Consider the following 14,026-nt stretch of genomic DNA (forward strand, 5'->3'; position numbering starts at 1 on the left):
ACACAAAAGCAAAGCCACACACCGCAGTGTAAGATACCAGGCCCCAATTATTTCTCAAAAAAGGCGATACCTAAACTGTACCGTGATATTGAAAGGCAAGTGGTGACATCTCTGGCACACAGCATTGCGTCAAGAGTCCATCTGACCACGGATGTCTGGTCTGCAAAGCACGGTCAGGCCTGCCCAAAGACTAAGTCAGTCCCCACACACAGCATCTCTGCCTGCACGCCGTGTGAGTGCCTGCCCCAAGACTAAGTCGGTCCCCACACAGCATCTCTGCCTGTAGGCCGCTTGACTACCTTCTCCGCCACCACCAATAGGATCCAGGACTCCAGGTGGATTCCTGAATTTTTAAGGCCGCTGCTAGCAGCGGCTGCTATAATAATTTTTCTGGTGCGTGTACATGCCTGACAAATTTTTCTGGCTGCACTGCCGCTGCAACAACAAAACAAAAGGCATGTACATGTGTCAACTCCCCTTCGTGATAGTTACCTTGCCGCGGTGAAGGGGCTTGCATATCACAATGAAGCAATGACCGCCAGCTATATGAGTGTCTCGGGCGGGGGGGGGGGCACACCCAAGATAATAAGGTTGTTGCTTCATTGTGGACAGACCAAATTTGATCAGCTGGACAGTCACTGTTGTTCTGTCATTGAGCTACCTCAGCCCAGCGGCCATATGGGCTTGAAAACCGCTATCGCCTGCACTCCATGGTGCGCACCAGTCCAGCATGGCCATCACCACACAAACAGCTGTTTGCAGTCACTGCATAGCTTTCACTGCATCTGTGACAGTACAATGTATTATACCTGGCAGTCGGTACATACCTTTCACTTGAATAAAGAATACCTTTCACTTAAATGAATGGCAGACTTGCCCTCCATAACATGAAGAGAGGGAAACCGAGAGCCCGATATGGTGTAGTATGTTAATGTAATGGTATCTGGTGATAAAGAAGGTGATTATACTCACAAAGGTAGGTCGCCACCAAGGCAACCACTGGGCGAGCAGGCGGGGAGAATTATAACCTGACCCCGCTCAGGTCTAAGAAGTCGCTCGCTGTAGATAGGAAAAAGTGGGGATACACCCCTCCACCAAGGGTGGATTAAATTATTTTGTAGCAGGATAACAGAGGCGCCAGGTAGAGTAAAATTAATTAAAATCGTTAAAAAGGGTGAAGTGGGTGGACTCACCTCCCTTCTGGAAGAAATGGCGGGACAACGGGCAAGTTACTTGCAGTTTAAAGTAACATTTAGTAATAACTCCAAAAGTGCAACGCGTTTCACGGGTAACAGTCCCGCTTCTTCAGGCAAACGATTTTTGGAGGGTACACTGTCTCGTCAAGAGCTGGGTATAGCACCTCTGTCTCTTTCTTGACAGAGGCGCTATACCCAGCTCTTGACCAGACAGTGTACCCTCCAAAAATCGTTTGCCTGAAGAAGCGGGACTGTTACCCGTGAAACGCGTTGCACTTTTGGAGTTATTATTAAATGTTACTTTAAACTGCAAGTAACTTGCCCGTTGTCCGGATGTTTCTTCTAGAAGGGAGGTGAGTCCACCCACTTCGCCCTTTTTAACGATTTTAATTAATTTTACTCTACCTGGCGCCTCTGTTATCCTGCTACTAAATTTCCTTCCATAAGATTCTCGTTGCAGTAACTGCAGTGCCCAGACAGGAAAAAAAGTAAGAAAGTAATATGGAAAGTTTATCACAGTCACACAGTTGACTGAATGGCAGACTTGCCCTCCATAACATTCTCGTTGAAGGTACTGTAGAGCCAGCAGAAAAACTAATTTTAAAAAAATTGATGTAACCTTTAACAATGGTAAAGAAAGAACCATTGAAAGTTGATAAGGCAGTCAGACATTACCTGACATCACTGAGGAAGAGCAATCTCACCATGGTGCCCACCAGTCCAGCACGGCCATCACTACAAAAACAGCTGTTTGCAGTCAGTGCATACCTTTCACTGCATCTGTGACTACACATTGTATTATACCTGGCAGTCAGTGCATACCTTTCAATTGAATGGATTGCAGACTTGCCCTCCATAACAGATTGTCGTTAAAGGATTTAAAGTTGATTCGTCTCATATACAGCAGGGCATCAAAAGTCCTCCTGTATTGTTATTTTTGGTCACTAACTCCCTGAGTCGGGACTTGCATGCCATGCCTGCTGCCTCCCTTGGATGTGTGGTGGTAGCCGTTCCTGCTCCTTTGCCCACAGCATGCCTGCTGCCTTCCTTGGATGTGTGGTGGTAGCCATTTCTCAGGCTCCCACTCTGGACCGGAATCGAACTCTGATTTCCCGGCCACTACCCGTGGTCACCATGGTACTGAGAAAGTAATATGGAAACTTGTTTGTCAGTTACACAGTTGAATGAATGGCAGACTTGCCCTCCATAACGGATTCCCATTAAGGGCAAGTAGTGTGTCATCTCTGGCACACAGCGCTGGGTCAAGGGTCCATCTGACCACAGATGCCTGGTCTGCAAAGCACAGTCAGGGCAGGTACATTACTTATACAGCACAATGGATCCTTCCTTGGATGTGTGGTGGTAGCTGTTTCTCAGGCTCCCACTCCAGACCAGAATCGAACCCTGATTCCCCGGCCATTACACGTGGTCACCATGGTTCTTTCTCTACCATTGTTAAAGCTTACATCTATTTTTTTAAATACTTGTTCTGCTTGCTGTTCAGTACCTTTAACAAGAATCTGTTATGGAGGGCAAGTCTGCCATTCATTCAACTGTGTGACTGATAAACTTTTGATATTAATATCAAAAGTTTATCAGTCACACAGTTGAATGAATGGCAGACTTGCCCTCCATAACAGATTCTCGTTAAAGGTACTGAACAGCAAGCAGAACAAGTATTTAAAAAAATAGATGTAAGCTTTAACAATGGTAGAGAAAGAACCATCGAAAGTTGATAAGGCAGTCAGACATTACCTGACATCACTGAGTGAGGAAGAGCAATCTCGCCATGGTTCGCAGTAGTCCAGCACGGCCGTCACTACAGAAACAGCTGTTTGCGGTGCGTTACACAGTGAGTTTGGTCTGTCAGTGTGAAGCAGTACTCTAATTACACTCCCTGATTGATTTATACACATGCAAGATGTTTTAAAGCACGTTAGGCCTCCAATTTAGCAATAAAATGTGATTTCTGCCCTTGAAACGCTGCTTTGCATCAAATCTAGATTTTTCCCCGAGACTTTTGGCGTGTATCCCACTCCTCCATGCAAAAACTCAGATGTTAGACCCGTTGAAACAGCTTTGCCATCACATCACTGGCCAGCATAAATGTTTCTAGTTTTCAAAGTTCGCATCCCCATTGAAGTCTATTGTGGTTCGCGAAAGTTCGCGCGAACCAAACTTTTTGCGGAGGTTCGCGTTCGAGGTTCGCAAACCGAAAATCGGAGGTTTGAGCATTCTCTATTGCTTTGTAAAGAGATACAAACACAAAGCATTATAAAACATAAAACTATTCCTTATACCAAGGCCTTTATAGCATACATGAAAAACCCTTAAAGGGGCACTATGGTTAAATAATGGCACTATGGTTAAATAAGTGTAGCAATGTTTAACATATATATTGTGGCAGAAAAAAAAGTCTATTTCAATATTACATTACCCTTAGTTAGAGATGAGTGGCGTCAGCAGAGGAAATTATCTGAAGCCAAATCAGCACATACCATTGTGCAGTAGGAGGCAGCTTATCAGCTGTTTGAGCTGCTGTTTTAATCCCCCCTTTGATGTTTCAAGAGAAGATTCCTCCAACTCCTATAACGGCTCACCCGAGCAGTTTTATTACTCATCTCAGCGCCGTACGTCTCAGGACATTGACGTACGGCTCTGATGAAAAAATGCTCCTGGCTGAGGCATCCCAGCTGGCTCAGGAACGGACACAATCGCCTCAATTCACTAAGCTTAACTCCTGTCTTTAATAACTCTTCTGATCTGTTTTACAGTTATCACCATGGTGATAGAATTGTGATAACTGTAAAACAGCTCAGAAGAGTTATTAAAGACAGGAGTTAAGCTTAGTGAATTGAGGCCAATGGTTGTCCATTGCTGTGGAGACCAGCTCTCTGCGATGTATCTGTGTCCTGCATTCTTTCCATCAGAGCCGTAAGTCAATGTCCTGAGACGTATGGTGGCTGAGATGAGTAATAAAACTGCCATTATAGGAGTTGGAGGAATCCTCTCTTGAAACATCAAAGGGGGGATTAAAACAGCAGCTCAGACAGCTGATAAGCTGCCTCCTACTGCACAATGGTATGTGCTGATTTGGCGTCAGATAATTTCCTCTGCTGACGCCACTCATCTCTAACTAAGGGTAATGTAATATTGAAATAGACTTTTTTTCTGCCACAATATATGTGTTAAACATTGCTACACTTGCACATATTTTATATTAAATGACATTATAACCAGTTATTTAACCATAGTGCCCCTTTAAGCAACCACATTGATCAGAATTTACTGATCATCTCTAAAGCCTGGTACACACCATGCAATTTCCCATCAGATAGAAGGGTCAAATAGATAATTTCCGACAGGTTCCATCAGATTTCCGATCGTTTTTCTGATCAATTTGCATAGAAGTGATCAGGAAAACGATGGGAAATCGCATGGTGTGTATACCAGGCATAAAGGATAAACAGAATTGCCTCCAAAGTTCAACACTGTGAAGTCAACAGAAATACATCGATAGTTATAGCCCATGGTACTTGAAAATTCAGATAGAAAAACTGCAGGAAATATAGGGAATAGACCATAAACTGGACATCTGCAGAAAAATCAGCAGTAATCCCTTCTCTGATTTGCTTAAAATGACCGCAGTAATCCAATTTCTGTGGAAAAATTCAGCATTCTCTAATTGGTTCAACGCTTCCAAGTTCTGTTATTGAGCTACATTTTCCAAGCTGTGGTAATGTGGTATTTCCAAGGAATTCTGATTTCCGCAATGATAAGCCCATTTCTGATCGCAAATTCGGAATTCCATGGAAATTTTCTAATCAGCCCTACACCATACCAGTTTTGTAGACAAAAAAATAATAAAGGAGTCTGAGTCTAGCCATACTTTTAAAAGGGCATTGTCGCATAGAAAACTATTGATTATAGGAGTTTACATACCTACACAGTACTGCTTGTGAAAAGGTCACTGTTTGAAAACATTGTGCATGATGTCAAGCTGTGATGAATATGTCATGCAATATGTGGGTTAATCCCACATGCAGCTGAGCTTTTCAGATCAATACATTCCAGCTGCTTAAAGTGATATTCCACACTTGTTGATAAAAAGCAATCCCCTCAGTCCAGATTTTCTGATCTATACATCATATGGGAGTTTTTCTAGCTCAGTCTTGCTGCCAGCAAATAGTGTTGGGCGAACAGTGTTCGCCACTGTTCGGATTTGCACGGACATTTTGGTGTTCGTGCACCGTTCGGGCTCGGCCGAACACCTCATGGTGTTCGGGCAAAAGCTCGGCCATATTGCCGAACTGCGAGCGCACGGCCGAACGGTCCCCCGAACATTTGGCTAGCGCTGTGATTGGCCGAACGGGTCACGTGGTTCGGCCCGAACGCGCTCTGATTGGCCGAACGGGTCACGTGGGTCGGGTAAATAAATACCCGATCCGCGTCATTTCCCCGTCATTTGTCTGTGGGATTAGCTTTGGGTAGGCAGGCAAGTTAGATAGAGTCTCTCTCGCTCTCCAGCCAGGCTAGCCAGGGTCCCCCCCCAGTCAGTGTGTGTGCTGCTGCGTTCAGTAGTACACCGGCGCTCAGTCACCCCATTACTATTTAGCATTCTGTACTCTGCTAATCAGTGTTATATTTCTGCGATCTGTAGTACACCGGCGCTCAGTCACCCCATTGCTATTTAGCATTCTGTACTCTGCCAATCAGTGTATATATTGCTGCGATCTGTAGTGCACCAATGCTCAGTCACTCCATTACTATATAAAGCATTGTGTACGCTGCCAATCAGTGTATATATATTACTGGGATCTGTAGTACACCAACGCTCAGTCACTCCATTACTATATAAAGCATTGTGTACGCTGCCAATCAGTGTATATATATTACTGGGATCTGTAGTACACCAACGCTCAGTCACTCCATTACTATATAAAGCATTGTGTACGCTGCCAATCAGTGTATATATAGCTGGGATCTGTAGTGCACCAACGCTCAGTCACTCCATTACTATATAAAGCATTGTGTACGCTGCCAATCAGTGTATATATATTACTGGGATCTGTAGTGCACCAACGCTCAGTCACTCCATTACTATATAAAGCATTGTGTACGCTGCCAATCAGTGTATATATATTACTGGGATCTGTAGTACACCAACGCTCAGTCACCCCATTACTATATAAAGCATTGTGTACGCTGCCAATCAGTGCATATATATTGCTGCGATCTGTAATGCACCAACGCTTAGTCACTCCATTACTATATAAAGCATTGTGTACGCTGCCAATCAGTGTGTATATATTACTGGGATCTGTAGTACACCAACGCTCAGTCACTCCATTACTATATAAAGCATTGTGTACGCAGCCAATCAGTGTATATATAGCTGGGATCTGTAGTACACCAACGCTCAGTCACCCCATTGCTACTTAGCATTGTGTACTCTGCCACTCAGTGTATATAATATTGCTGGGATCGTTAGTACACCGGTGCTCAGACAGTCACCCCATTACTATATAGCATTGTGTACTCTGCCACTGAGTGTATATAATATTGCTGGGATTGTTAGTACACCGGCGCTCAGTCACCCCATTATTATATAGCATTGCGTACTCTGCCAATCAGTGTGTATAATATTGCTGGGATCAGTAGTACACTGCCGCTCACTCAGTCACCCCATTACTATATAGCATTGTTGGGATCTGTAGTACTCTGCTCACCCACCCATACCATTGTACTGCCAGTCACTGTGTATATTGCTGGGATCTGTAGTACTTCACTCACCGTCAACCACTATATAGCATTGCGTACTCTGCCAGTCAGTGTGTATATTGCTGGGATCAGTAATACTCCACTCACCGTCAACCACTATATGAGCTCACCATGAGTTCCTCAGAGACCTCCGCTGTGAGCAGCACTCCCAACAACAGCAACAGCCAACGCCCCACGCAAGCTATAACATCCACCCCAGCAGCCAGTGGTCAGCAGCAGCCCTCCCCGGAGGAGAACGTTGTGTCCATCGGTCCGGCACCAGAGCGATTATTGAGGGCTGCCATTGAAGAGATGATGGGGCCTGATGTGGAGGAGGAGGTCGGGCTCAGGCCAGCATCCCAAGTTAATGTTGAGGACGATGAGGGGTCTGTGTCTGGGGATGTTGGGGTGGCAGAGGTGGTGGGTGGGTCAGACTCAGGAGAAGAGTTGTATGATGAGGATGATGATCGGGACCATCTGTATGTGCCTCAGAGTCCGACCCCGGAAAACATGTTGTATCGTGTGTTTAGGTACTAAAATCTGCGTTCCCAGTACTGCCCGGGTCCACGGATCCATATAATTTTTTGGGCAGCCCTATCAAACTGTGGTACTATGAGTGAGTTGCCATGGTCCTTCTGTGCTGTCACACTCACCGTCTGTCTGCAGATGGATTGTTCAACACAGCTACGCCATCTGACATGTAGTCCTTGACCATCTTCTCCAGGCAATCGGTGTTGGAGGACGTGGAACTGCCCGATTGCTGTTCTGTGGGCTGCTGCATGGGTGTCAGAAAATGTTCCCACTCCAAGGACACTGCCAATACCATTCCCTTTTGGGCACTAGCAGCAGCTTGTGTTCTTTGCTGCCCTCCTGGTCCTCCTGGGTTTGCTGAAGTCAGTCTGTCGGCGTACAACTGGCTAGAGAAGGAGGAGAATGTCAATCTCCTCTCTAAAGTCTACATCCTCAAGGGCCTGCTGGAATTGTTCCATTTTTGACCTGTCTGACACTTTCTTCAATCAGTTTTTTAACAATGTGTTTGTATAAACTGGGTATAAACCCAGTAATTGGTGTTGTCCAGAATAATGAATAATAATGAATAGTGAATAATGCGCGGGCCGCGTTCAATGCAGTCTAGCATGAATTGAGCCATGTGTGCCAGAGAGTCCTGCCAGACTCCTCTGTCTTCATGTTTTTGTGAGCGTTGTGATTGTTGTGATGCACCATATTCATCACCAGCATCACTTTCCTCCTCTTCTGCTGTCCATTCCCACTAAATTGTGGAAGTCCAACGTGCACCGCTCTGTCCCTCGGCAGTGGGGGCATCCAATTCCTGCTCCAACTCCAGCTGTTCCTCGACCTGTTCTTTGTCATAGCTGGGACCAGCGTTTCCTGAGGCAGATTGCCTGATGTTGGTATCATCACGTTGATCGTTTTCATCTTCAGATTCCCCCACTTGCATCATGCCAGCGGTTTCCATCTTCAACATTGATTTCTTCAGTAAACACAGCAGTGGTATTGTAATGCTGACTGTAGAGTTGTCACTGCTCAGTCACAAGCAACGTGGATTGCTCAAAATTTTGGAGGACTTGGCAGAGGTCCAACATGGTGGCCCAATCAGATCCACATAAGCTTGGTAGCTAGCTGCTGGAATGCGCCTCGGCACTGCACAAAAGCGTGCTAGCATGTGCAGCGTAGAATTCCAGCGCGTAGGGAGGGACATCACCCAGCAAGCGATGGTGCACTAGATTGAAGCGCTCCTGCATCTCTTGGTGAGTCCTTCAGAAGCGGTACTGGACTTTAAAAAATGTTTTGTTTTTTTTCCTTCAACAGAAGATCTGCCACGTTGGAGTGAGGAGGACGCCGCCGACCCCGACACCAAGCTGAACCCCGGCGAACTCCAAGCAGAGGATCTTCAGGAACCCTCAAGGCTTCGAGCAAGCTGAGGAGGATCAGCAGTCCCGACGAGACCTCTCCTCATATGTGACTGTGTGCAGTGGAGTAGAGCTCCCCAGAACAACCTCTCACTTGTCACTTTGTCACTGGTCACTTTGTCACTTTGTCATTTTGTCACTTTGTCACTGGTCACTTTGTCATTTTGTCACTTTGTCAGTCCCTGTGGTCACTTTGTCAGTCACTTTGTCACTTTGTCATTTTGTCACTTTGTCACTGGTCACTTTGTCACTTTTCACTTTGTCACTTGTCACTTGGTCACTTGGTCACTTGTCCAGATGATCTCGGTACACCTCCTGCGATTCAAATTCCTGCACACATTGCTCTGGGATTTGGGTGTGATGAATGATGCATCTAACTGGCCACCGAAGGCAATTAAGGCCTTCAAAACATGGAAAGCAGCTTTCTGTTCCGCCCCCATTTTGCGTCATGTTGAGTCGTTGACGTCATGTTCATCCTCGGCCTCGCCTTGCATTTCAGTGCGAGGTGCATTTTCCACAGAAAAAGGTTGTGAATCCGGGCACAACATTTGTGGCTGTTCCATTGACCTTTTTACAGGTAGAAGATTGTGGGGGTGGGAATAGCTCCTCCGAATAGCCCATTGTGTCCTGAAAACTACTCATTGCATTGCTTTGCGCACACATTTTTTTGTCCTCATGCAAGGCCTGAGTAGCGCCTGAAAGCGTGGCCTTCTCCTCCTGCGCCTCCTCTTCCATCCTGTGTTCTGCTGCTGGGTTAGCGTTGCCGGTCCCTTTTCCTGGAACCTCTCATCTTTATTACATTTATGACTGCATGGCGACAAAATGCATGTTACCTGTGCAAAGAAAACAGACATTTCCCGCATTTAAAAGACAGTTTTCCCTTTGAAATTTTAAAATCGATTTTCTCAAAAACTATAAGCTCTTTTTGCTAAATTTTTTTCCTCTTGTACCCACTCCCAAGGTGCACATACCCTGTAAATTTGGGGTATGTAGCATGTAAGGAGGCTTTACAAAGCACGAAAGTTCGGGTCCCCATTGACTTCCATTATGTTCGGAGTTCGGCTCGAACACCCGAACATCGCGGCCATGTTCGGCCTGTTCGGCCCGAACCCGAACATCTAGATGTTCGCCCAACACTACCAGCAAAGTGAGTATTGGAGGTGTTATTACTACTTCTAAATCAAATTTATTTAAAGAATTTTGGACAAAATTGAACTATAAAACAGAATACGTAATCAATGACAAATGTCATAATGTAGCATATGAACAGCATGAAATATCTGGTGATCAATAAATATAGTAAACAAGTTAACATGGCCAGTTGGAATCCTAGGCCATGCCAGATAATAATAATGAAATAAATAAATGCTATTCATTCCAATAGAGAACAATTCCTGCACTGGGGACAGCAGAGTTAAGGGAAGGTGCTGTTTTTGAAAAGACAGAAATATTTCTTACAGCTGACAGGCAGCAGATGGCAAGTGGGGGGAAGCTTACACTTCCGCTGAAGGTGCCATGAACCAATAAAATATCCCTTAACTCCATTACCTCTAGAAGTAAGCCTAAATCCCTGATACATACATCAGAGAAATGCTGATAATCAAAAGCAGATCAGTGGGTCATAAATCAATTCTTCTCACAGCATGAATGGAAAGTCAGGATCGCAGGGGGGAAAAGTGCGGAGACGATTGAACCTAAATTCACCCCAGATATATTTAATGTACATCTTTTGTCATATTTTCATATTTCCATTAATACCAGCCTTGTGCAACTCAGAGAGATGGTTAATGCAAACAGAATATAAATGTTTAGAGAGATAATTCACAGCTGTATCAAATTCAAAGCCCAAGATATTCATTTCTTGTTTATAGGATATTACAAATCACCCACATTTGATATTTATGGATTCAAGAGGTAATACTGAAACCAAAACTGATAATAGATTTATGGTATTAGGTATTCCCAGGAAGGAACGACATTATCCTGTACAGTATATGATGTCCTCTGGATCAACAGGGATATGTGACGGAGTAGGCTGGAGTTGTACTTTGTACTGGTTGAACTCGATGGACGTATGTCTTTTTTTCAACCAAAATAACTATGTAACTATGTAACTATGTAACATTTCTTTTTCTAGTGAAGGGAGCTTGGATTGGAGAGTCTGCCCAGGTCAGATTACCACACCTCTCTGCCAGGCAGACTCACAAATGTCCTCTGTCTTTTGCCTGATCTGATACCATCTATCATCTGCTAGATACCAGAATGGACCTCTGGTATAATTTTGTTGGACTTTTAAAAAGACTTTCCAAAACTTTGAACTTTTAAGACTCAGCAGATACAGTAATTTCACCGACTGCCTCAGCCTCGTTATTTCTTACTTTGACCCCCAATTATTTGATAATCAATCTCAGTTCAATTGTTAGACATTTATTTTTTATTTTTCCTATAATCGGTTTTTGTGCACAACCTTAATTTTAAAATAAATGATTTAAATCATTTCACTTGCCCTTGTACTGAATGACCCTGAAAATAACCCTGTCTTCTGAAGAGATGTTACAAGCTTGCTATATTTTTATTAATTAGAATTTGTCTGAAATAACTTTTCTTTTACAGGACTAGTTTGGTTATGGAGTCCTCACACTTTCTGGTGGTAGCGATACTGAATATCTCTAATGAGATTGCTGATTGTATTGTTTGCTCATAAAATCCAGAATGTATTGTTTAGGGGACAATGCTTCCAATTGTGCAGAATGAGGAAGGCATTCTGGGGACTCCCAGTGGCTGGGGCCAGAATTGCAGCTGTGACAATGGAGAACAGGATTGGGGGGGGGGGGGGCTGTCACAGCTATAGCTTAGCTAATAATACAAGGTAAAACCTTCAAAAGTTCCATAATGTGGTTTCCAAAACCGCAACCCCAGCCTCTGTCACTGAGCGGCTACAGAATGTGGTTAGCTCGTGACAGATCAAGGCAGGTGAGAGTGGCCAAGGAATGGGTCCTGACAGAGGGAGAGGAGTGACTACAGGAACAACTTCTGCCAGTTCCTGGCTTAAAGTCTGGTTCCTGGCTTAAAGGGACTCATGCTCAAGTGTTGGCATGCCCATAAGGGTAATTCCAGCACATGCCATAGGTGAGATCTGTCCTCAGCCAGCTGGCCAATTACTTTTACACACGTTTTGAGTGTGCTCTCTCTCTCTTTGATTGTCCTCTCCATAATGTGATTTCCAACAGTCCTTATACGGTAAGAAAAGAAGAGTGCAGAGAAAAGTAATAAAAGAGGACAGTTTAGAAAAAAGGACAATGTAAAGAGAAAGAGAAGGAATTATGGCCCATATCCTATTGATTTTTCTCCAAGGAGATATGTTCAAACATTGCCAATAAAATACAGTAAGTTCCCACAATGCAAAAAATTACTTAAAATGCATTTGCTATGACATTATTTGCCTAGTTTTAAGTACTTTTCAAACGTGGAGTGATGAAAAGTTATTTTTCAGATATGATAAAAATGTATCTCTTTGGAGTCAATGTAGGGAAAAAAGCATGAGTATCAACAAGAGGAAGAGGAAGCCTGCATGGGGGAGGCAGGGGAACCCAGAACCCGATCATCATCACCCGGACAATCATCATCCCATGCAACAGGTGCTAATAAATAGCAAGACAATTTGAATGTAAGGGGTCTAAATTCACTGTAAAAAAATACTTTATACTGGCCTGTTTCCTTGAAAAAAATCAATTCAACCCATACCAACCGTTCTCTATCATGATTGGGCACAGGAAGTGTGAGTGAGGTCTTCCATTCTTGGAGTATTATTAATTTAGAGACGACCATTGTTTCCACTTCCTAGCAATCAGGACTTTGGCCTCATTCACTAGCTGTATTAGAAGGGAGTGTTTATACTTCTTAATACTTAACCACTTCACCACTGAGGGGTTTTACCCCTTGAACACCAGAGCAATTTTCACCTTTCAGCGCTCCATCCATTCATTCGTCTATAACCTTATTATTACTTATCGCAATGAAATGAACTATATCTTGTTTTTTTAGCCACCAATCAGGCTTTCTTTAGGTGGGACATTATGCCAAGAATTATTTTATTCTAAATGTGTTTTAATGGGAAAATAGGAAAAAATGTGGGAAAAAATATTATTTTTCAGTTTTCAGCCATTATAGTTTTTAAATAATGCATGCTACTGTAATTAAAACCCATGAAATGTATTTGCCCATTTGTCCCGGTTATAAAACCGTTTAAATTATGTCCCTATCACAATGTTTGGCGCCAATATTTTATTTGGAAATAAAGGTGCATTTTTTTCAGTTTTGCGTCCATCCCTAATTACAAGCCCATAGTTTATAAAGTAACAGTGTTATACCCTCTTGACATAAATATTTAAAAAGTTCAGTCCCTAAGGTAACTATGTTTTTTATTTTTTATTGTATTTTTTTTTTTAAATAACAAAAAAAAAATTGGGGAGTGTGGGAGGTAATAAGTTAATTTATTGTGTAATACAATGTATTTGTATGTGTAAAATACTTTAGGGTGTAGTTTACTATTTGGCCACAAGATGGCCACAGTGAGTCTGTTTACATGCGACCTGTAAGCGTCCGGAAGGACGCTTACAGGAAGCAGTAGGAGGCTGGGAGAATCACAATTATCGCGCTGTTTCTAATAGAAGCAGCGGATCATTGCGGGGGCTTAGATCAACAAACGGGAATGGATTTTCCCGTTCATTGATCTCCGGGCGAGCGGGCGGCGGCGTGCACGAGCGGTGGGTGCGCGCGCACGAGCGGCGGGAGCGCGGACAGCGGCGGTAGCGAGGAAGGTACGGATTTCTCCGTCCCTGGGGGTTAAAGGATGGAAAAAGGGACAGAGAAATTCGTACCGCCGGGGGTAAAGTGGTTAATCATCTTAAAGCGAAATTAAACCCAGCATTTCTTCTTTGCTCTAATAGATTATTTACAGCATATTATATACAGCCAGCAATTTTTTTTTTACTAGAACAGCATTGAAAGGGTTAAACACAGGCTTTTGAAACTCCCCTGCAGGGAAAGCCGGACGAATCCGAACTAGAGATAATGTTATCTTGTATTTAATTGTATCAAGTGAGGAACGTAAACAAACCCTTCTCTGACACTGCAAAC

This window comes from Hyperolius riggenbachi, chromosome 1 (genome assembly GCF_040937935.1).
Source record: "Hyperolius riggenbachi isolate aHypRig1 chromosome 1, aHypRig1.pri, whole genome shotgun sequence".
Classification (NCBI taxonomy): domain Eukaryota; kingdom Metazoa; phylum Chordata; class Amphibia; order Anura; family Hyperoliidae; genus Hyperolius; species Hyperolius riggenbachi.